Below are 23,459 nucleotides of genomic sequence, written 5' to 3' on the forward strand. Positions count from 1 at the left end.
CTGGGCTTGGCTGTTTGGGCTGGCGCCCTGGCACAGCAGTTCTCCATACAAAATACACGGGTCCAGGAGCCATTTTAGCTGGCAATTGGAGCTCCAGGAAGGCAGAGTCACCCATTCATCTGAATAAAAAGAGGCCTGAAACAGGGAGCCAGGCCAGGAGATTCCTGGGCAAAAAAGCGCCACAAATCTCAGCACAGCTGTTTCAGCCAGTGCAGTGGGTCACCACATGGGAAATCACACAGATCCTGGTGCCTTTTCCATAGGCGACTGGAACACCTGGGAGAGAGTTGACTGTTCAACTAAAAAAAGAAGAAGAAAGGGGGCTCTGAGGCAGGGAGCCAGGTGATCAGGCTCAGCTGGTCCCACCCCCACAAAAAAATAGCAATATGAAATGCTCTGGATTGAGAGTTTCACAGCAAGCACAGCTGAACCCAGGACAGTCCAGCTCTGTGGGGGAGGGGCGTCTGCCATTACCAAGGCCGTCCACCACTACGGAGGTGGTTTGCCATTGCTGAGGCAGCCTGCCATTACAGAGAGAGTCCGCCATTACAGAAGTGGGCCGCCATTGCCAAGGCAGTTCTAACTACACCTGTATAAACAGGACTGCAGGGAAGTTCACATGGCAGCTGGGTGAAGCCCACAGCAGCTCAGCAAAGCCTCTGTAGGCAGACAGTAGGCTGCCTCCTCACTGGGCAGGACAGCCCTGAAAAAAGCCAGCAGCACAACAGAAACTCTTTAATAAAGTCCTGACTCACTGGAGTGACCCCGGGGGGGGGGGGGAGGGGGGGAAGGCATTTATGAGTTCTGCTGCAGCACACTTAAAGGTACCTGCCCAGCAGCTCTAAATGAACAACAGAGCTCACAGCTCAGCACTTGAGCTCCTATAAAGGACAGACTGTCTCCTCAAGCAGCTCCCTGACCCCCATATATCCAAAGAGTCACCTCACAAAGGACTGATCAGACTGACATTTGGCGGGTATCCTCCTGGGACAAAGATAGCAGAAAAAGAAACTGGCAGCAACCCTTACTGTTCTGCAGTCCCTGCAGGTGATCCCCAGGCAAGCAGGGCCTGTAATGGACCTGGGCAGCCCTAGAGCAGAGGGGCCAGACAGCTAGAAGGAAAACTAAGAAACAGTAAGAAATAACTTAATCATCAACAAACAGGACATCCACTCAGAGACCCCATCTGAAAGTCAACAACTACACAGACGACAGGTGGATAAATCCACAAAGATGGGAAGAAACCAGCGCAACAAGACGAAAACACCTGAAACCCAAACACCTCTCCTCCTACAAGGGATCACAACTCCTCACCAGCAAGGGAACAAGGCTGGATACAGAATGAGTGTGATGAATTGACAGAATCAGGCTTCAGAAAGTGGGTAATAGGAAACTTCTGTGAGCTAAAAGAACATGTTCTAACCCAATGCAAAGAAACTAAGAACCTTGAAAAAAGATTTGATGAAATGTTAATGGGAATAAACAATTTAGAGAGGAATATAAGTGAATTGATGGAGCTGAAAAAAAAAAAACATGAGAACTTCATGAAGCATACACATATTTCAACAGCCGAATTGACCAAGCAGAAGGAAGGATATCAGAGGTCAAAGATCAACTCAATGAAACAAAAAGAGAAGGCAAGATTAGAGAAAAAAGGGTAAAAGGAATGAATAACATCTCCAAGAAATATGGGGATTATGTGAAAAGACCTAATCTACATTTGACAGGTGTACCTGAATGTGACAAAGAGAATGAATCCAAGTTGGAAAATATCTTCAGGATATTATCCAGGATAACTTCCCCAACCTAGCAAGGCAGGCCAATGTTCAAGTCCAGGAAATACAGAGAACACCACAAAGATATTCCTGAAGAAAGGCAACCACAAGGCACATAATCATCAGATTCACCAGGGTTGAAATGAGGGAGAAAATGCTAACAGCAACCAGAGAGAAAGATCAGATTACCCGCAAAGGGAAGCCCATTAGACTCACAGTGAATCTCTCAGCAGAAACACTACAAGCCAGAAGAGAGTGGGGAGCCAATATTTAACATCCTTAGAGAAAAGAACTTTCAATGCAGAATTTCATATCCTGCCAAACTAAGCTTCATAAGTAAAGTAAAAATAAAAACCTTTGAGAATAAGCAAGTACTCAGAGATTTCATCACCAAGAGGCCTGCTTTACAAGAGCTCGTGAAAGAGGCACTAAACATGGAAAGGACCAACCAGTACCAGCCAATCCAAAAACATACCAAATGGTAAAGAGCATCAACACAGTGAAGAAACTGCATCAAATAACGGACAAACAGCCAGCTAGCATCAAAATGGCAGGATCAAATTCACACATAACAATATTAACCCTAAATCTAAATGGGCTAAATGCCCCAATTAAAAGACACAAACTGGCAACTTGGATAAAAAGCCAAAATCAATCAGTGTGCTGTATCCAGGAAACCCATCTCACATGCAAGGACATACAAAGGCTCAAAATAAAGGGATAGAGGAAGATTTACCAAGAAAATGGAGAGCAAAAAAAAAAGCAGGAGCTGCAATTCTCATCTCTCATAAAATAGACTTTTAACCAACAAAGATCAAAAGAGACAAAGAAGGACATTACATAATAGTAAAAGGATCAATGCAACAAGAACAGCAAACGATGCTAAATATATAAGCACCTACTACAGGAGCACCCAGATACATAAGGCAAGTTCTTAATGACTTACAAAGAGACTTAGACTCCCACACTGTAATAGTGGGAGATTTGAACACCCCATTGTCAATATTAGATCAATGAAACCGAAAATTAACAAGAATATCCAGGACTTGAACTCAGACCTGGACCAAGCACCTAATAGACATTTACAGAACTCTCCACCCCAAATCCACAGAATATACATTCTCAGCATCACATGGCACCTACTCTAAAATTGACCACATAATTGGAAGTAAATCACTCATCAGCAAATGCAAAAAAAGGGAAATCATAACAAACAGTCTCAGACCACAGTGCAATCAAGTTAGAACTCAGAATTCAGAAACTAACTCAGAACTGCACAGCTTCATGGAAACTGAACACCTGGCTCTTGAATGTTGACTGGATAAACAATGAAATGAAGACAGAAATAAAGATGTTCTTCGAAACCAATGACAACAAAGACACAACATACCAGAATCTCTGGGACACATTTAAAGCAGTCTCTAGAGGAAAATACATAGTAATAAATGCCGACATGAGAAGCAAGGAGTGATCTAAAATTGACACCCTATCATCAAAATTGAAAGAGCTAGAGGAGCAAGATCAAAAAAACTCAGAACCTAGCAGAAGGCAAGAAATAACTAAGATCAGAGCAGAACTGAATGCGATAGGGACACAAAAAACCCTTCAAAAATCAGTAAATCCAGGAGCTGCTTTTTGAAAAGATCAACAAAATAGACAGACCGTGAGCCAGATTAATAAAAAAGAGAGAATAATCAAATAGATACAATAAAAAACAATAAAGGGGATATCACCACAGATTCCACAGAAATACAAACCATCATCAGAGAATATTACAACCAACTCTATGCACATAAACTATTAAACCTAGAAAAAATGGATAAATCCCTGGACACTTGCATCCTCCCAACCTAAACCAGGAAGAATTGGAAACCCTGAATAGACCAATAACAAGGGCATCAATTAAGAGCCTACCATCCAAAAAAAGCCCAGGTCCAGATGGGTTCACAGCCAAATTCTACCAGACACACAAAGAGGAGCTGGTACCATTCCTTCTGAAATTATTCCAAACAATCCAAAAAGAGGAAATCCTTCCCAAATCATTTTATGAGAACAACATCATCCTGATACCAAAACCCAGCAGAGACTCAACAAGAAAAGAAAACTTCAGGCCAATATCCATGATGAACATAGATGCAAAAACCTTCAATAAAAGACTGGCAAGCCGATTGCAACAGCACATCCAAAAGCTTATCCACCATGATCAAGTAGGATTCATCCCGGGGATGCAAGGCTGGTTCAACATACACAAATCTATAAACGTAATTCACCACAACAACAGAACCAAAAACAAAAACCACATGATTATCTCAATTGATGCAGAGAAGGCCTTTGACAAAATTCAACAGCCCTTTATGCTAAAAACTCTCAATAAACTAGGTATTAACGGAACATATCTCAAAATAGTAAAAGCTATTTATGACAAACCAACAGCCAATGTCAGACTGAGGGAGAAAAAACTGTAAGCATTCCCTTTGAAATCTGGCACTAGACAAGGATGCCCTCTTTCACCACTCGTATTCAACATAGTATTGGAAGTTCTAGCCAGAGCAATCAGGCAAGAAAAAGAAATAAAGGGTATTCAAATAGGAAAGAAGGAAGTCAAATAGTCTCTATTTGCAGATGATATGATAGTATATCTAGAAGACCCCATAGCCTCAGCCCAAAAACTCCTGAAACTGATAAGCAACTTCAGCAAAGTCTCAGGATACAAAATCAATGTGCAAAAATCACAAGCATTCCTATACACCAATAACAGACTTAAAGAGAGCCAAATCAAAAATGAGCTGCCATTTACAATTGCTACCAAGAGAATAAAATACCTAGGAATACAACTAACAAGGAATGTAAAGGACCTCTTCAAGGAGAACTACAAATCACTGCTCAACAAAACAAGACAGGACACAAACAGATGGAGAAACATTTCATGTTCATGGTTAGGAAGAATCAGCATCGTGAAAATGGCCATACTGCCCAAAGTAATTTACAGATTCAACACTATCCCCATCAAGCTACCAATCACCTTCTTCACAGAACTGGAAAAAACCATCTGAAACTTCATATGGAACCAAAAGAGAGCCCACATAGACAAGTCAATTCTAAGCAAAAAGAACACAGTGGGAGGCATCACACTACTGGACTTCAAACTATACTACAAGGCTACAGTAATCAAAACAGCATGGTACTGGTACCAAAACAGAGATTTAGACCAACATAGCAGAACAGAGGCCTCGGTGGCAACACAACACATCTGCAACCATCCAATCTTTAACAAACCTGACAAAAACAAGCAATGGGAAAGGATTCCCTGTTTAATAAATGGTGTTGGGAAAACTAGCTAGCCATGTGCAGAAAGCAGAAACTGGACCCCTTCCTGACACCTTACACTAAAATTAACTCCAGATGAATTAAAGACTTAAACATAAGACCTAACACCATAAAAACTCTAGAATAAAATCTAGGCAAAACCATTCAGGACATAGGCATAGGCAAGGACTTCATGAACAAAACACCAAAAGCATTGGCAACAAAAGCCAAAATAGACAAATGGGACCTAATCAAACTCCATAGCTTCTGCACAGCAAAAGAAACAGTCATTAGAGTGAATTGACAACCAACAGAATGGGGAATATTTTTGCAATCTACCCAGCTGACAAAAGGATGATATCCAGAATTTACAAAGAACTCAAACAGATTTACAGGAAAAAAACAAACAAGCCCATTCAAAAGTGGACAAAGGATATGAACAGACTGTTCACAAAAGAAGACATACATGAGGCCAACAAACATGAAAAAATGCTCATCATCCCTGGTCACTAGAGAAATGTAAATCAAAACTATATTGAAATACCATCTCACGCCAGTTAGAATGGCAATCATTAAAAAATCTGGAGACAATAGATGCTGGAGAGGATGTGGAAAAATAGGCACACTTTTACACTGTTGGTGGGAGTGTAAATTAGTTCAATTATTGTGGAATATAGTGTGGCGATTCCTCAAGGACCTAGAAATAGAAATTCTATTTGACCAAGCAATCCCATTACTGGGTATATATCCAAAGGATTATAAATCATTCTACTATAAGGACACATGCACACCAATGTTCATTGCAGCACTGTTTACAATAGCAAAGACCTGTAACCAACCCAAATGCCCATCAATAATAGACTGGCAGGGAAAATGCAGCACATGTACACCATGGAATATTATGCAGCCATCAAAAACAATGAGTTTATGTCCTTTGTAGGGACATGGATGAACCTGGAAACCATCATTCTCAGCAAACTGACAAAAGAACAGAAAATCAAACACCGTATGTTCTCACTCATAGGCAGGTGTTGAACAATGAGAACACATGGACACAGGGAGGGGAGCATCACACACTGGGGTCTGTAGGGGGGAAATAGGGGAGGGACAGCAGGGGGTGGGGAGTTGGAGAGAGATAGCACCGGGAGAAATGCCAGATATAGGTGATGGGGAGGAAGGCAGCAAATCACACTGCCATGTGTGTACCTATGCAACAATCTTGCATGTTCTTCACATGTACCTCAAAATCTAAAATGCAATTAAAAAAAAAGATGTTCTACCAGAACTTTTATTTGGTTGTTATTAAATGTATGCATTAAATTAAAACAATAAAGATATTTCTGATATTTCATCTTTTTATCTACTAGTCTGGCATGTCATTTTAAAATTATTTCTCACAATTTTCTAGAAAATATCTTTTCATAAAATTTTCATGTATTTTTTGTTACAGACATGCCAAGAATTTTGTTTTATTTCTGTTGTAATTATATCTTTTATTTTTTCATCACTTTGTAGATCACAATTTGTAAAACAGAAAAACAAGGCTTTTTTTTCACTTGTATTCAGTGCATGTACTAAATGCTTAATAAATTTAAGTGATTTTTTTTCATTTTTCTGAGTTTAACGATTATATAACTATATAATCCATTAACAATCATTTTTCTGTTTCCTATCACTACACAACTCATTTCTACTTCATATTTCATTGTATTTTTTAGAATCTTAAGATCAATGTAAAAATAATAAGTCTATTAATAAGGATCACTTATTACTTTTAATGAAATACTTCTAAAACTTTGACTTACGATAAAAATTTAAGATTGCAATCTTTTTTTTTCTTTTTCTTTTTTTTTTTTTTTTTTTTGAGACAGCGTTTCGCTCTTGTTACCCAGGCTGGAGTGCAATGGCGCGATCTCGGCTCACCGCAAGCTCCGCCTCCTGGGTTCAGGCAATTATCCTGCCTCAGGCCGATTACAGGCACGCGCCACCATGTCCAGCTAATTTTTTGTATTTTTAGTAGAGACGGTGTTTCACCATGTTGACCAGGATGGTCTCGATTTCTTGACCTCGTGATCCACCCGCCTCGGCCTCCCAAAGTGCTGGGATTACAGGCTTGAGCTACTGGCGCCCAGCCGATTGCAATCTTTATCACATTGAGTTATCTTGCTATATCCACTTTTACCAAATAAAAGTCAGCAAGAGATGTTAAATTTTATTGAAGGCCTGTGGCCTTTAATTCACATTCACACGGGTTTTGGTTGCTTTGATTGAATTTTACTCATGAGCAGTGGTGTATCAAGGGCAGAAGAAGGAGCTGTCTGGCCTGGGTACAGGCTATTGTTTAGAATTTAGAGCAACAAACATGTTTTGTCTAGGAGGAATATTTTATCTCTGAAAATTATATAGAATTGACAGTGCATGATCATAATAAAAAGCAGAGGGACTTTTATTAATTCTATTATTGTTTTAAAATGCTCTATGCAATGTATCCTTTTGTAGTTATAGCCAAGGCTGATGGCCTCCCACAATCCTGTCTCTGTTAAGACATTGCCTATCGTACCTTGTAACATAATAGACTTTCCAAATTAAGCCATCCTTATACTCCTATGAATAGATTAACTCATTCATGAGAATAGAGCCCTCATAACCCAAACACCTCTTAAAGTCCCTGCCTCTCAATACTGTCACATTCGTGTTTAAGTTTTAGAGAACACAAACATTTAAACCATGACAATATTCTAGTATCTGATAGGGTAAATGCCTTTCCTCTCCCTATCTGGAAAATTATTTTGTGTATACACTGTAGAATTTAGATTGTAGGTTTCCTGTAGAAAACTTACATTATAGTAATATAACTATATATAAACTATAAATATGCCTATATATTAAATGTTTATATTTATATTTATTTATTATATTATCTTTATGAGGTAACACTTTTGAATAGAAAACCTACAAATATATAGCGAAGTAAAAGTTTTGAATAGAAAATCTAAAAAATATATATATTTAAAAAAATTTTTTTTTTAATTTTTTATTGGATTTTAGGTTTTGGGGTACATGAGCAGAGCATGCAAGACAGTTGCGTAGGTACACACATGGCAGTGTGCTTTGCTTTCCTTCTCCCCTTCATCCACATTTGGTATTTCTCCCCAAGCTATCTCTCCTCATATATTTTAAATTTTTTACAGACAGGGTCTCATTTTGTTGCCTAGGCTCAAGTGTCTTTGCCCAATCACAGCTCACTGCAGCCTTGGACACTTAGGCTCAAGTTCTCCTCCCATCTCAGCCTCCAGGCTAGCAGTGACTGCAGGTACATGCTGCTATAACTGGTTAGTTTTTCGTTTCAAAAAACTTTTTTGTAGAGATGTGAGGATGTCTCACTATGTGTCCGAGGCTAGTCTCAAGCTCCTGGCTTCAAGTCATCCTCCTGCCTTGGTCTCCCAAAGCTCTGGGATTACAGGCACAAGCTATTGGGCCTGACAATTGGTGTATAATTTTGCAGGGTGGTGGGTGATCAGACATATCATACTTTGGTATCAGAATTGTATTTACTATATAAAGCAAATTAGATAATTATCCTTTATTAATTTTTAATATTTATTTAATTTTAAAGTGTATATTTGCTTATTCTAATCCATTAACTTGAGAACAGAATACATAGAAGAAAACTATTCCTTGAGATTTTGAAATAACTATCCATTAAAGTGTCTGAGTATTTACTTAATAACTTTTAAATTGTCTTTCAAGATTTCTTAATTAGAATTCTTACCTTTCAATAAAGAAAATAAACATTTCACTGATATTTTAAAATATTGACAAAGTTTTTTACAAATTTTGTCTGTTATTTCATCCTATTATTCCTTATTTTGTGTATCTGGGTGAGTTGTAGTACTCCTGAATTACATTTTTCAGAATTTTGTCTGCAGTTCTTTCATATTATCGGAATTTAACTTGCCATTTTTCCACTATTCTATATTTTGATTCATTGACTTACACTATTATCTTTACTGATTTCTATTTATTTAAAACTTCTCTAACTTTTGGCTTAATTAATATGTCTTTCTCCTGATAGTTGTTTAAGAAGCATTAAGGAATAAAATGGACAGTTAATGAGTAGTGGTATTATTTTCTATAACTTCTAAAATTATTTTAGATTATTCTTTGATTTAGTATTATTTAGGAGCACTTCAGTTTTGATACTTTTTTCTTTTGTCAATTTTGTTATTAATAATTTTACTATGATTGTTGAATATGATCTCTGCAATTTGTGTTTTGGGGCAAAGGAATTTTTGTGGCCTAGTTAATGGTCTTGAAATTTTGTTAAAATATTGTTTTATTAAAAATTATATTTATCTAAAGGTCGCCAATTTAAAAACTCAATTTGCAAATGAAAATGATCATTTGTCACCTTGACAAGGTTCAGATAAAATGTACCTCTTTCCAAGAATGTTCGATAGTAAATGAATTGGTGTCACATCACTTTTTATGTTTATCCTCAATATAGAAAGACCTGGGTTCAAATACCAGCTCTGCTACATGTGAACCAACCTGTGACCCTGGACAGGTGCTGTGGTTTGAATGTGTCCACCAAAAAGCATATGTTGGAATCTTAATCCCCAATGTATCAGTGTTGGGAAGTGGAGATTAGCAGGTGTTTAGGTCTTGAGGGCTCCTCCTTCATGAATTTTAAAAGAGCCTGGGTCTGCAAATTTAATCTCTTGCACTTTCTTACCTTCTCTTTGCCCTTCCACCATGGGATGACACAGCAAGACACCCCTCATCAGAAGCAGCTCCTCAATTTTAGGCTTCCCAGCCTCCAGACAATGAACCAAGTATATTTCTGTTCATTAAAAACCAGGTACAGGTATTCTGTTACAGCAAAATAAACAAATTAAGAAAACAAGTCGCTAAATTCTGATCTCTTAGTTTTCTTGTCAGTAAATGACAATAATAATACTGACTTTGAAGTGTCTTGTGTGAAAATTAAATGAATTAATGAATGTCAAGTGTAGTGTCTGCCAATAATCAGCACTAGAAAATACTGGTTCTTCCTATTTTCATTACTTCTGGGAAGAGGTTCTTTGAATTATTTGTGAGACTCTGCTGATTCCTTGCTCACTCTGTCGAGTACACTTTTTCATTCTGTTCTCCTTACTCTCAGTATAGTTAGTCACCTCTACAGTCTGTCTTGTGCATTAGCAGTGAGGGGATTTTACATCTTCCCAGCTTTTGACAGAAAGAAAAACTGCTCTTCTTATAGCAGTTATAAGCTAAAATTATATCTCCCAATTCCCTGAAACATGGATTCTTTGACTTTTCCTGAGCAAAAGTATGTGGAGAACAACCAGAGAATTTTACTGTTTGGCCATTTCACAAATTCTGTCAAGAGCACAACAGGTCTCCTCAGTGTACACATCTATTAAGCTTGTAGCTTACTATAGAGATGATTTGTTTGCTCTAGTGATTTTTCACATTGAAAATCTACACAAAACATTGAGTTATTGCTAAAGCTTCTCATTAACTTACATTTTGAGCTATGATATAGAAATACGACTTGCCGGTCAATAAATAAATAACAACATCATTTCAAAAACAACCGAGTGATTGTGGAATATGGAATACTTTAGTTGGTTGTTTGGAACATGTATATTTTAGCTCAAATCTGAGTACATAGTAGTTACTTAGCATTAATTCTTGATTTTTTAATTTCAGTTTGCAGAAGAAACAGAAAAGCTTCTCTATGAGTTTTAGAAAAAGTACAGTCATTACATTCTTTATTTTTGCATAACCCCACATTACTAGATTTCCTTTTGCCAAAATACTTACGTTTCAATTGCCTTTAAAAAGCCCTAATTTTTTTCTGTATTCAGAAAGTATTCACCTATCCATTAACATAAGATCATTGCCATTTGTTTGCAGAGATATTCCTGTTAATAATATTTCAATGTAAACATGCCAGTTAGCAGAAAAGGTCAATATATGACAATAGTTCTTTTGGCAAAGAACGTAGCCCGAATCTGAAGAGCAAATAATATAAGACCGCATCATTCTCAGCAAACTGACACAAGAACAGAAAATGAAATACTGCATAGTCTCACTCATAGGTGGGTGATGAACAATGAGAACACATGGACACAGGGAGGGGAGCACTACACACTGGGGTCTATTGGGGGGAATAGGGGAGGGACAGCGGGAGGGGGAGCTGGGGAGGGTTAGCATGGGGAGAAATGCCAGATGTGGCTGAAGGGGAGGAAGACAGCAAATCACACTGCCACGTGTGTACCTCTGCAACTATCTTGCATGTTCTGCACATGTACCCCAAAACCTAAAATGCAATTTAAAAAAAAGACCGCTTAAGTAATCTTTGTGAGATTACAAAATATGGATGAAGTTTGTAAGTTAGTGAATACACAGATCATAGAGATACCATACTTAAGTAACTATTGAATAGCTCTCATAAAATACTCCTTCCAACATTGTCTGAATTTTCACATGTTGCATGTCACATAGTAATCACTACCATTTGTATTGTGTGTTTCATGGAATAATGTAAGACTTCATACTAATGACTTTATTTATATTAGATAATATGCTTGTCATAGTAATTCTATGAGCTGTTATATTATCTTTATTGTTAACTTTAAAAATTACATTCACAGGGCTTGTTAATGTTATAACCAGTTTTCAGATATAGTTGATCTTTCTCTCATGTGTGGATGGATCTCAAAATTTCCAACACACTTTCCCTAGTGCTACAACACTGAAACTACTTTTTAACAAACACTGACCTGATACCAAGAATGGGATTGCAACTAGAAGGAGCCACAGTATGGGACTTCAGGCCAGTAATCCAGTAATAGGCAGAAAGGACACAGGTATTACAGGTTGGAAAGCTGGTGGACAACAGCTATTACATGGAAAAAATATTTGTAAACCTGTTTCTGGTAAGTTCTTGTAAACAGATTACATACTAATCAAGGAGTAGCATTAGGGAAAATGGGTAGGACATTTTAAAATGTTAATATAATTGGCTCACATAAGAGAGATGTATGTGAATTAAATCCATCAAGTTTGCTCTGGTTAAGGAAGTTCTTTCTGCTTCAGACAAGAAATTTATGTTGACTGGGATTCTGAAAATTTGACAATACATGGGGTTGAAAAAGTTACTTGGGGAATTCTGAGAATACAGTGATATCATGGTTTTTAATCTCTGCAAGTTCCTACCCTCTATAAACACAGAATATGAAAAATAATTTTAATAAAAGAACCTCACGATTACCAATTACATCAAAACTAGGTAATGTAACATCACTAGGACTCCCCCAAATAAAAGTGCATGGCAACAAATCAGCTAGAAGACCTGTCTTGTATATGCATGTATGTAGCAAGTAATGGAGAGAAGCAACAGAATGTCTGATAGACCCTGACAGGAAACTCAAATTGCCAACAGCTACTCTGCAAAGTGTGACAAGCTAATTTAAGAATAGCAGCAGAAACTTGTAGGAGTTTTTGAAGGATCAGATTTGTGATTGAGTACAGTGTTTACCAGACTTTCTGAAATTTGGACAATTCTGCTCTATGAACTCTCAAAATAATCAGCCAAATTTCCCTCTAGGAAAATTCCCTAATCAGATGATTCTTTTGGGAGTAGAATCCAGCTTTATCAAAACAGGCATCATAGGGGCAAATACATTGAAATGGTCCAAATAAACCTATGGGAAAGGAAGATAGCCAGGAAATCTCAAAAAGTAAGAAGCCGTGCTTTTGACACTTCATGAAATTCACTGAAGAGTATAATAAAACTTTTTGTTCTCTTAAAAAAGCAATACTGGCATGTCTCTTACCTCCAAAAGTATTAGAAATATGATTTCCTGGAAATTTAGTGAAAGAATTATAATCAAATCCCATACAATGTTACTATTAAAAAATAAGACAATGAAAAGAGAATTATATTCCTACAGAATAAAGAAGTTTTCTTACCAATATATTCAATCAGTTAGGTCTTGCAGATTTATTCAGACTCTGATTCCTGTTAATAAAACACACACATGCATTTTGAGGTCAGGGATAAAAGATAAACTGTCACCATTAAAGAAGATAATAACTGAATTAGAAAGAGTCAGAAATGAGATCATAGAACTCAGCAAAATATTAGAAAACAAATTTTTCAGAAATGAAGTCTAAACTGGAAGGACCACAGAACAGAGAAACACAATAGACAGAGAAATAGAAAAAAAGGAAGAATATTTAAAAATCAAAAAGAAAGAAAAATCTTAAAGGATTCCAGGAAAAAAATGTTAAAATATATGCAGAATAGGAGCCCCCAAAAAGGAAAATCAGAACAATGAAATGGAAACAAGATTAAAAGTGAAAATTCAAAAACTTCCCTGAAATAAAATACAGTTGAAACTATATGCTAAAATGATACTACTTAGCTAGGAAAAGTCAACTCAAAATGACAAATTCTAGGCATATTCTCGTAAAATTACTGATCCTACAAAATTAAAGGAAGAAAAAGAAATAAAGACAAAAAGGGGAGATTTCCAAAAGAGATCAAGCCACTTATGGAGGAAACAAAAACAGATTTTGAGCATATTTCTCAACAGTAATACTTTATGCCAAATGACCATAGTATAAAATACATTTAGCTACATTGGAAAAGAAATTAAAATTGGAGATCTATTTTATATCCAGCATAATTAACTGTCAGATATAGAGGCCACAGAAATATGGTTTCAAATATCATTCATGTTCCCATGACCCTCTATGGAGAAAGCTACTATGAAATTGTCTTCCAACAACCAAAAGTGCAAGAGAACCATCAGCTTAAGGACTTTTGATAAGCATTAAAAATGTTTACATGTAAAGCAGACAGTATAACATATAATAGCTGTATATTCTGACAATGTAAATATAGGACAATTACCAAAAATAATGGGAGAATGCAGATAAAAAGTATAAAAGATTACTAGACATAAGTGGATATTACTTTAAATCATATGTCTTAAGACAGGGAAGAAAAATGATAAAATTAGTAGCTAATGTCAATACTGCTTATCCTAGGAAACCAACATGCAATAACTAAAAAAGAAAAAGGGCATTGAAGAGAAAAATAGGGCTTTAACATAACACTATTGTATACAATTACCCATTAGAATAAATATGGATTTATATATATCTATATAAATGGATTAATATATCTATTTAAAGGAGAGGAGGAAAAAAGACCATTTAATGACACACTATTCATAAAAAAAATTGTAAAACTATTAATGTAACATTAAAATGTGATTAGATGAAATATATAAACATGTACATATTCTGAAATTTTCCTTTGATTTATAAGATAAATATGCATATTATACATATTTATTATATGTATCTATATATATAGTATAAGAAAAAGCAAATTTGTAGATTGGCTGACAAAAAATTTCATACAACTTAAAGGAAGTAATTCAGAAGAATGTTTTTATTTTTATTTTAAGGACTGATGAAAACTTTCTGGACAAATGAGAATAAAACACAGCAGGGTTACAACCTTGACATCTGAGAAGATAGAATTTAGAACAAATGCACTGAAAGAAACAAAGGATACTACTGAATGTCAAAGACTACAATTCAAATAATTTTTATTAATACCTATACATCCAATGCCACAGCTAGCTTTTATAAAGCAGAAATTATAGAAGATGTAAGGAAAAATAGAAATACAGCAAAAAAGAAGTTCAATGGATGGAACTAAATCCTACAATGGAGTAAAACGTACTACTAAGTCTGTAGTTTTAAAAGTATGGTATTAGCAAAGACAGAGGAACAGAAGAGAAAATGTAGAATTAGGCCCATTTATATATTCACCTAGTATACAATAAAGGCAACATTTCAAATTAGTGGAAAAAATATATATATTTTTTAATGTGGTGGCAAAATTTATACTTGGGTAAATTCTAAGTGAATCAGAGATTCTATTGAAGAAATGAAGCCATACAAATAATAGGAGGAAACTTGGGTAAATTTCTCTCTATGCCTAGTCTGAACAAATATTTCATAGACCAAATCTAGAGATAGTAAGGAAAAGTACATTTGCTTACATAAATTTTTTTAAAAATATATGACAAAGGAAAATAAGCAAACAACAATAATATATTTAGGAAAATATTGCAACTTATATCACATACAAAGCCTCAATATCATACTACATAATAAGCTTCTAAACATATAAAGAAAAGCACCAACCACTCTACAGAAAACTGAGCTAAGGAAATAAACCAACAGTTCATACTGAAAGAAATATAACTGTCTCTAAATCATATAACAATATTCTTAACCTTGCTCAAAAAAAAGTCGATTAAAACTACACTGATACCATTTTTCATATATCATTCTGGTAAATAACCACAACTTTGACAACAAATTCTCTTGAAAAGGCTATAGGAAACTAGCTCTCTCATATATTGCTGATGGGAAAGCAGAAGGATACATAACCACACGGAGGGAAATTTGGTGATTGCTGTGAAAATTGCATGTGCACTTACCCTTTGACCCAGAAATTTTACTTCTGGGAATTTATCTCAAAAATACACTGGTAATTTTCAAAAAGAGATCTGCACAAAATCGTATGCACCATATAAACATACAGTTACCATGAGGCTATTTGTAAAAGCTAAAAACTCCAAACATATTAAATGTCCATCAACAGAGAATGATTGAATAAACTCATGTATAATCACATAGTGGAAAATCATGTAGCTGTGAAAAAGAATTAGAAATATTTATATACTTTTATGAAGTTATGTCTACAATATATTGCTAAGTAAAAAAGCATGCCAGCACTTAAACACTTATCTAACAAAGGAAGATGTACATATGTTTAGATAAGGAAGATATATATATCTTCCTTTGTTAGGAAGGAAGAAACAGGTATGTGTGTGTGTGTGTGTATAAAGGAAGGAAGATATATATACACACAGATGTAGTGTCTTTGTGTATATATATACACACAATTTCATGTGTGTGCATGCTTAGAGTTATATTTAATAAAAGCAAAAAATTAAAGAATTAACAAAATTCAGAAATAACTTGTTATCTTTATGGTGGAGTGATGGCACAGGATAAAAATAGAAGAGCTAGATTTCTGGGAATATGTTTTGTTTATAATCTTTGCTAAAGTACTCATACGTATATTCAATTTAAATCTATTTAGAGTTGTTGCTTTAATGCCTTGGTAGCAAAGACTCTGCATCCTTTGAACTACAACATTCTGGTCGATCAATTCTCTTTAGGTGGTAACATGAATGGTGGTATCGTCATTTAAAAGTACATTTGTAGAAGGGTCATCTGTGATGATTTTAGAATGAACCCCCAAAACTCATTCATAGAATCTGATTATGGTCTAATATCTTTAGCAAATGGTGCACCAGCACTATGGAAAGAAACAGAAGATTTAAGGATTTTCCAGAGTCCTAAGATTTTCTTGAAGGACTAAGGAAGTTACATGTAGGTAGGGAGGTATGGTGTGGAACTAATTGAGTGAGGCTCTAGGCCTGGTTCAAACTTCAGACAGACTACTTCCACCTCATGGTGTATTTTGGTTTTCTATGTAAAATTTCCTTTATAGAACAGGATCTGAAGCCCATAAAACAGTTTGACAACCATTGAATTAGAAAAGAACTTAGAATTATCTCTCATATACTAAATCTATACAAGATTATATATTTTTGTTATTACTTACATGTGGATTACAACAAAACACACATATAACTCAAGTTTTTAAAAAGGAAAAATTGAAGAATTTTAAGATGAATGAAAGGAGAATATATGTTTATATCAAATGTCAGTAGTTATTCTTGAAAATAAAATTGGCTCTAATCTTTCTAGAAGTCAAAATAAAACAAGTTGCATATCTCTTATTTTCAGAAAGGAAGAAAACAATTCAGCAAGGGGTACAAAGTAATTTCTGGTACAATATTTGGAAAAATATTTCTGGAAAAATATGTGGAATATAAGTGACTTTATCAGTTAGAATTCCTTCAGTTGCAAATCATGGAAAATCTATTCAAACCAGCTTAAACAATAAGGCTAACCTCGAAAAAAGAGAAAGACCATTTCCAGAAGCCTAGAAAACTTCTTTTAATGTCTTCAATGTCTTCACCCAAATTGGGATACTTAGACCCATAAGGATACTTAGACCAATAAGTTTCAAGAAGAGGAGGTGGAGTCAGCTACCCCAATATTTGTGGACTCCATGGAGTAGAGCTGAATACTGTAACACAACTGACTTCTGTTAAAAAAAAAAAATTAAAAATAAATTGGCCTGCCCTGGTGGCTCAGGCCTGTAATCCCAGCACTTTGTAAGGCTGAGGCGGGCAGATCACCTGAGAACAAGAGTTCGAGATTACTTTGGCCAACAAGGTGAAACCCCGTCTCTACTGAAAATACAAAATTAGCCAGGCATACTGACGCACATCTGTAGTCCTAGCTACTCAGGAGGCTGAGGCATGAGAATCACTTGAACCCAGGAGGCAGAGGTTGCAGTGAGCCAACATTGCCCCATTACACTCCAGTCTGGGTGACAAGAGTGAAAGTCTGTCTCAAAAAAAAAAAAAAAAACTTAATTAATTTAAAAAAGAGGACAGAGGGATGGCAAACTCTAATGACCATTACTATGAGTTAATGGAAAATGTCTTTATCATCTACTTTACTACAGTTACCAAGTGGATTTTATGCCACCATTTCTCATTCATCTTTGTTAGAAGTCAGGGCCTCATAAGAAAGACATCTCAGCCTGGTTAATGTGACGCAAATATGTAGCCTGGTAATTTAACTTTATCCAAGTGAGATGGAACTGGGAATGCCTACATGAATACATTGAAACCACTTCCCTTTGACTAAAGTTTTCTAACACAAATTAAATGGCAGACCATTAAACTTGGAATTCTGTAAGATAGATTCAAGAAGTTAGGAAGCAAAAGATGGGAAAGGCAGAGGGAGCCACTGCACTGCAATAGCCAACAAAAAAGAGAACAGGCTTTTATGCAATGTTGTTAACAATCCTATCTGAGTAGCACGTACTAACTGCATTGATAAACACTTTCTCTAGGTACTAGATAGCAAATTGTTTTAGGTTACCTTTACGATAAGGAATGTGATTGCTACTTTTCTGTGAAGGTAGAGCCTTAGGTATAAAAAAACAGTCAAAAAGACGTAGGGCTGTCAATCAATTATTAAGTTTTCTTACCAAGGGGAAGACCATCTAACCTCATTATAGGAATAGGCTGTTGTAGTTCTTACAAGGAAAACCAGTTTTTACCCAAGAATGTCTTTTAAATAGGCAAATGCTTACCAAAGACTATACACTTCAACACTAGGGAATAAGACAGTATGTCTTTCCCTGGATCATCTTTCAGAGGATGTGTTACCACGTTAGTGCCACAGACATAAGGTAATCTCAGTAACATATTTGTGGAGAATTGAAGCTAAACATCATAACCACAAAAGTAAAGGCCAGGATAGCTTATTGGCTCAATGTATCTACCATCTAGGTAGCCAAATAATTTTTCTAAATATGTGGAGTTATTAAAAGTGACCCATGCAACATTAGAAAATGGTTGTCACATAATATGCTTTTAGTTTTCTTATCCTTGAGCACTACTTTCCTGACAGCAGTTAGAGAGTAGAATCATTTGTCTCTTAAGGCCAGGCTTGTTTCATGCCGTTCAAGCTGTCATCACTTAGGAGAGGGGCCTATACATAAAGTTTATCTAAAAAAGGAATCTGATCTTTAAGGTATAATTTTAAAAAGAAGGGGGAGCAACTGAATCAACAATTGAAATTATTTTAGAATAACTGAGATTCTGGGTTAACCTCATGTATCTTGGCCCACAGCCATTTTCCTGTCCACAGAAACAATGACAAGTGAAAAGTTAATGAAAGCTACCAAGAGACACATTGTTGAACTGTTCAGGATTGGATTCAGCTACATATTACAGAAATCTGACAACAATGGCTTAGACAAGTAAGGATTTTTTTTTTTAACTCACATGACAAGGAATAAAATGGAAAGCCATTTAGGGCTAATGCACAAGGAGCCAGGCTACTTCTGCATCAAAGATAGAAAGGCACTTAGACTTCTAGGTATCAATGTATGTTTAACGAGAAAAAGGAAGATGGAGTGGTAAACATTTATACCAGTTTATTGTATGTGTGTGTAATGCACAACCATACTTATAAACTAAGTTACCAGAAGCCCCATTTTTCACAAAGACCTCCATTAATATGGCATTGGCCAGATCTTGAAAACATGACTTCCTTTAGCTTTGGTTCTTAAATGTAATACAATGCCTCCCTCCAAAAGTTAGAGTTCTGTTCAGAAGAAGTAAGGGGAAAGTAAATATTGATTAGGCATAATCAAAGATTAGGAGTATTTGCCTCTATTATTCTTAAATTCTCTGTGGTATTAAAATATTAAAATGGGCATAACTGTAAATTCTAGAAAAGCTGAACCTAAAACCTACTTGCTCTTCACATTGTACGTTGGGCTAAAAAGATATTTATTTATTCACTCAAGAAGCATTATTATATGCAAATTCTGAGCTGATACTGCATTAGATGTTAAGGACAAAAAGGGACCCCAACCCACCTCTAAGGAGCATATGGTCTGGTAAGTGAGAACCGCTTTGAAAAAAGCATGAAAAAAGGTGAAAATGGCTCTATGTACAGTGGCCAGAAACAACAGCAGAAAAAGTGGACTTATACTTGGGGAGACAAAAATGGGGGAGTGTTAGAAATGACGTGATGCCTGAGTTAGTTATTGAGCAATATCTTGAAAAGAAGTATGCCTCTGCTACACAGATTGCCTGGGGTTATACAGAGTAAATTTACACAAGTTCTGGAAAAATCACACAGGAATGAAAAGAAACCCCTAGTGTATTCATGGTTCTACAGGACTCAACCGAACAATTTTCTTTCATTGCACAAAGTTATGAGAGAATATAAAAAATGAAGCTCTTAAGTGGAAAGGAAAACACTTGTGTAATATAGTCAATCATTAAAAGAAACTTTTTCCAAAACAAAAGAATATTAATTCTTGAACTTGTTGCTTACTGTGAAAGCCCCAATAAATCATAGATTGAGCTCTGAGCATTTAAATTAAAATGGCAACATTAGTACCCCCAACTACAGCAATGTAATAGTACTGCATTGGCACGTAATAGAAGATCTCCATGCTGCTAACCTAAGGGGTAGGGTCTGCAATTCCATAGTTTATCTCTCCTAGCTATATTGCTAAATCCATCACTTCTTCTGTGTTAAAGGGCAAGAGAGTCTCTATGGAATATCTCACAGCATCTTTATTACTTAACATTGCCATTTTTTTGGTCCCAGATTGTTTTAGTGTCTGACCCTGATTGACAGTTCCCAGCAAAATTTTTATGGGAACTTCTGTGCAATGTAGATATCATTGCTGGTAGGTGAATCCTTGGAATATCTAGCTAAGAGTATCCCTTTTGTTCTCTGCAGAACAAGATATTTCTTATTTTGGCAGCCATTATAACTTCCACATACTATGTCAAAATGCCTTCATGATCTCCATTACTAGAAAATGTAATCTATTGGTCAATCGATCTAGTTGCCCTTTTTTATATTTTTTAATATTAGGGCCTTCCCAAGAAGCAGAATGCATCTTTGAAGTTTCCAGTAAAGAGACGCTAATAAAGGGATTACATACAAAAGGGGTGAGCAAGATTAAAGGAACAATAAGGGATGATGAGGCTTCTAGAGAGTAGCAATGGTGGGAAGACATTGCTACCCCTAAGAAGGAAAGGGCAAGGAAAGGAAGAGATGATCAGCGAGAAATGCAGCCTGGAGGTTCTCCCAGGGCAGAAACTGTAAGTGTGGAAGGACACAGTGACAGATATATTGACAAAGTCATGGCACAAAGAATAGAGGGAAGGAGGGGAAGAAATGCCTCACTTTCTTCTCTTTCCTCCTCCTTCTTCTATTGGTTCTTTCCATTGATGAACTCCAAGGAAAAAACAGGCAGGCAGCCTCCAGGCACAGAGAGGAATGGAGGAGAATGGCTGTGTTGGAAAGCCAGCAAATTCAGAAAAGCCAAGCAATCACTCTGTCTACTTTTGACACTGACAACATTGGTGTTTGATACTCCAGAAATCTCTAAGTACCAGATAATAAATGATAAAACTTTGCTTCTGGCTAGAATAAGATGTCCTAGAGCTTGGATACTGAAATGCTGAGGGAATCCAGTAACATATGCTATGTTTTTTTAAAGACTCATTTTTTGGGGGGGGCCTAGGTCTGAATTATGGCTCCATAACTTGTTAGCTTGGCCAAGTTGCTTTACTTCTATAAACAGTTTTCCAAGTTAACAAATGGACACATTTATGAAAAAGATAAATAAAATAATTTATATAATCATCACTATGACTAGCACCTTGTAAGCAATTAGTGTTAGTTATTATAAGAAATTATAAACTTGGAATCATGTAGTGTTGGATATAATAATACCTACATCTCAAATTGTGAGAATTAAATGAATAAATAAATGTAAAGCACTTAGGAAAAAAGTGTCCAAAATTATTATTGTTGTTATTACTTAAAATTATGCTTTAAGAATGTATTTATTGAAATTTTAAAAAGGATCACAATACATATTATGTTTCAAAAAGTAGGAGATAAAAGAACATGTTCAATGTGGTCTCATTTAAAAAAAAATTTTTAATAATTTGTATTTAACCCAATATATCCAAAATACCATTTCAATATGTAATTAATATTAAAATGAGAAATTTTACATTCTTTTTTCTTACTAAATCTTTGAATTTTTGCATTTTTTACACTTAAGGCACTTCTTAATTTATTATAAACTCTCCCTGGAAATACTTGACCTATATTAAGATTTTATAAAATTTGCAGTTGAAAAAGTTGATTCACATACTCAAGTTAATCCAAACATACTTAAGGGTTTTTTGTTAATACTTTAAGTTCTGGGGTACATGTGCAGAATATGCAGGTTTATTACATAGGTATACACGTGCCACGACGGTTTTGTAAAAATTTATGTAGCATAGTGCCCAGGAAAGAACTTCACATTATTATAGCAAAATAACAGCATTTAAAAGTTGCTAGTTCTTGATAAAAGAAACAGCACACCACCACGATGGAACATGATTTTGTTTTGGAAATGAAACCAGGATGACCATTTAATTTTACTCATTATGGAAAATGACCCTCATCATTGATTAGTCCACAGATCTTGTGAAGTTTCCCTCAGGGGATTCTCTGTTATAGACAGTAGTTACTGATTTTAGGAGCAGTAATGTCTGATGCTCATTTAATTATCCTCATTGGCATCATAATTCTTTTATGATATCAAGCCTGTCTTAAATCTTGGGCTCTAAAGAGAAGCATTCTGTCAATATTTTAAAGAATGGAGGTAGACTGGAGGAAGGTGGCATAGAATTGAGAATAATGCTGAGAATCATGTGACACAGAGAACTAGACGGAGCTCCACAGTGAAAAAAGGGACAGCCTCCTAAACTTGAAATTCAGTTTTGGCCTGCCTAAAACATTTACATTCTACTCCTGAATACGTACATTAAGTTGAGAAAAATTGAGAATCAAGGTAAATAATTTATCACCAAGTTGATTTGGTAAAAAAAGGTTTTAGAAAGATAAAGATTGACAGACAATAACAAAAGCACATCTAAATTAAACATCAGCATTTTGAGATGCTGACAACATTGATTTAATTTTTCAGAACAAAATGAAGTTGAAAAAGAAAGAAATCATGAAAGATGAGGCAAATGAATGTTTTATGATGGAGCTGTATTTTTTCAGTGTTTTAAGTGGCCAAATTTTTTTTTAATCTTCTCTGTAAACACACTACTTCAGACATAATCATGGCTTGCCACGACCCCCTAAAATGCTTCTGTGGTTTCCACGTGTACTTTGAATAAAATCTAAACTTTAAGCTCTGACTTTACAACCCTCCCCAGGCTTGCTCCTGGTCACTGACATATTTTCCATTCAACTACTAACTTCCCTCCAACTACCTTGAATCTGAGACGTCTCCTCTTACCTTGCATGCTTTATGCTTGTTCTTTCTTCCTATTCTGGTCTCAGTTCAAATGTCACCTTCTCAGAGTGCCTTTTTCTGGGCATTATTTCTAAAGTCCTTTAATAGTTTACTTTCTCTGAGGCTCATGTCATTGTATAAAATTACATCTTTTATTTCTCTTTCTGCTCTTGTACTTGTCTTGCTGGCCCAAGGACTGTCACTGGAGATACAATATCTGTGCAGCTGAGAAACCCCACTGGGATATGAAGTTGATTAAAACTTGGTGCAGGCTGCCCAGCTGC

General features: G+C 35.7%; 1 long non-coding RNA gene across 2 annotated transcripts in view; it reads right to left on the reverse strand.

The window, feature by feature from the left end:
- The window catches only part of LOC103788360 (uncharacterized), a 413,224-nt gene that overhangs the window by 10,081 nt on the left and 379,684 nt on the right, over positions 1 to 23,459 (reverse strand). For both annotated transcript variants that reach the window (XR_013525688.1, XR_013525695.1), the window contains exons 13-14: positions 13,065 to 13,113; positions 9,817 to 9,953 (exon numbers count right to left, since the gene is read on the reverse strand). This is a non-coding gene — a long non-coding RNA (uncharacterized LOC103788360). The remainder of the gene's footprint in view (positions 1 to 9,816; positions 9,954 to 13,064; positions 13,114 to 23,459) is intronic.

This window comes from Callithrix jacchus, chromosome 1, assembly GCF_049354715.1.
Source record: "Callithrix jacchus isolate 240 chromosome 1, calJac240_pri, whole genome shotgun sequence".
Classification (NCBI taxonomy): domain Eukaryota; kingdom Metazoa; phylum Chordata; class Mammalia; order Primates; family Cebidae; genus Callithrix; species Callithrix jacchus.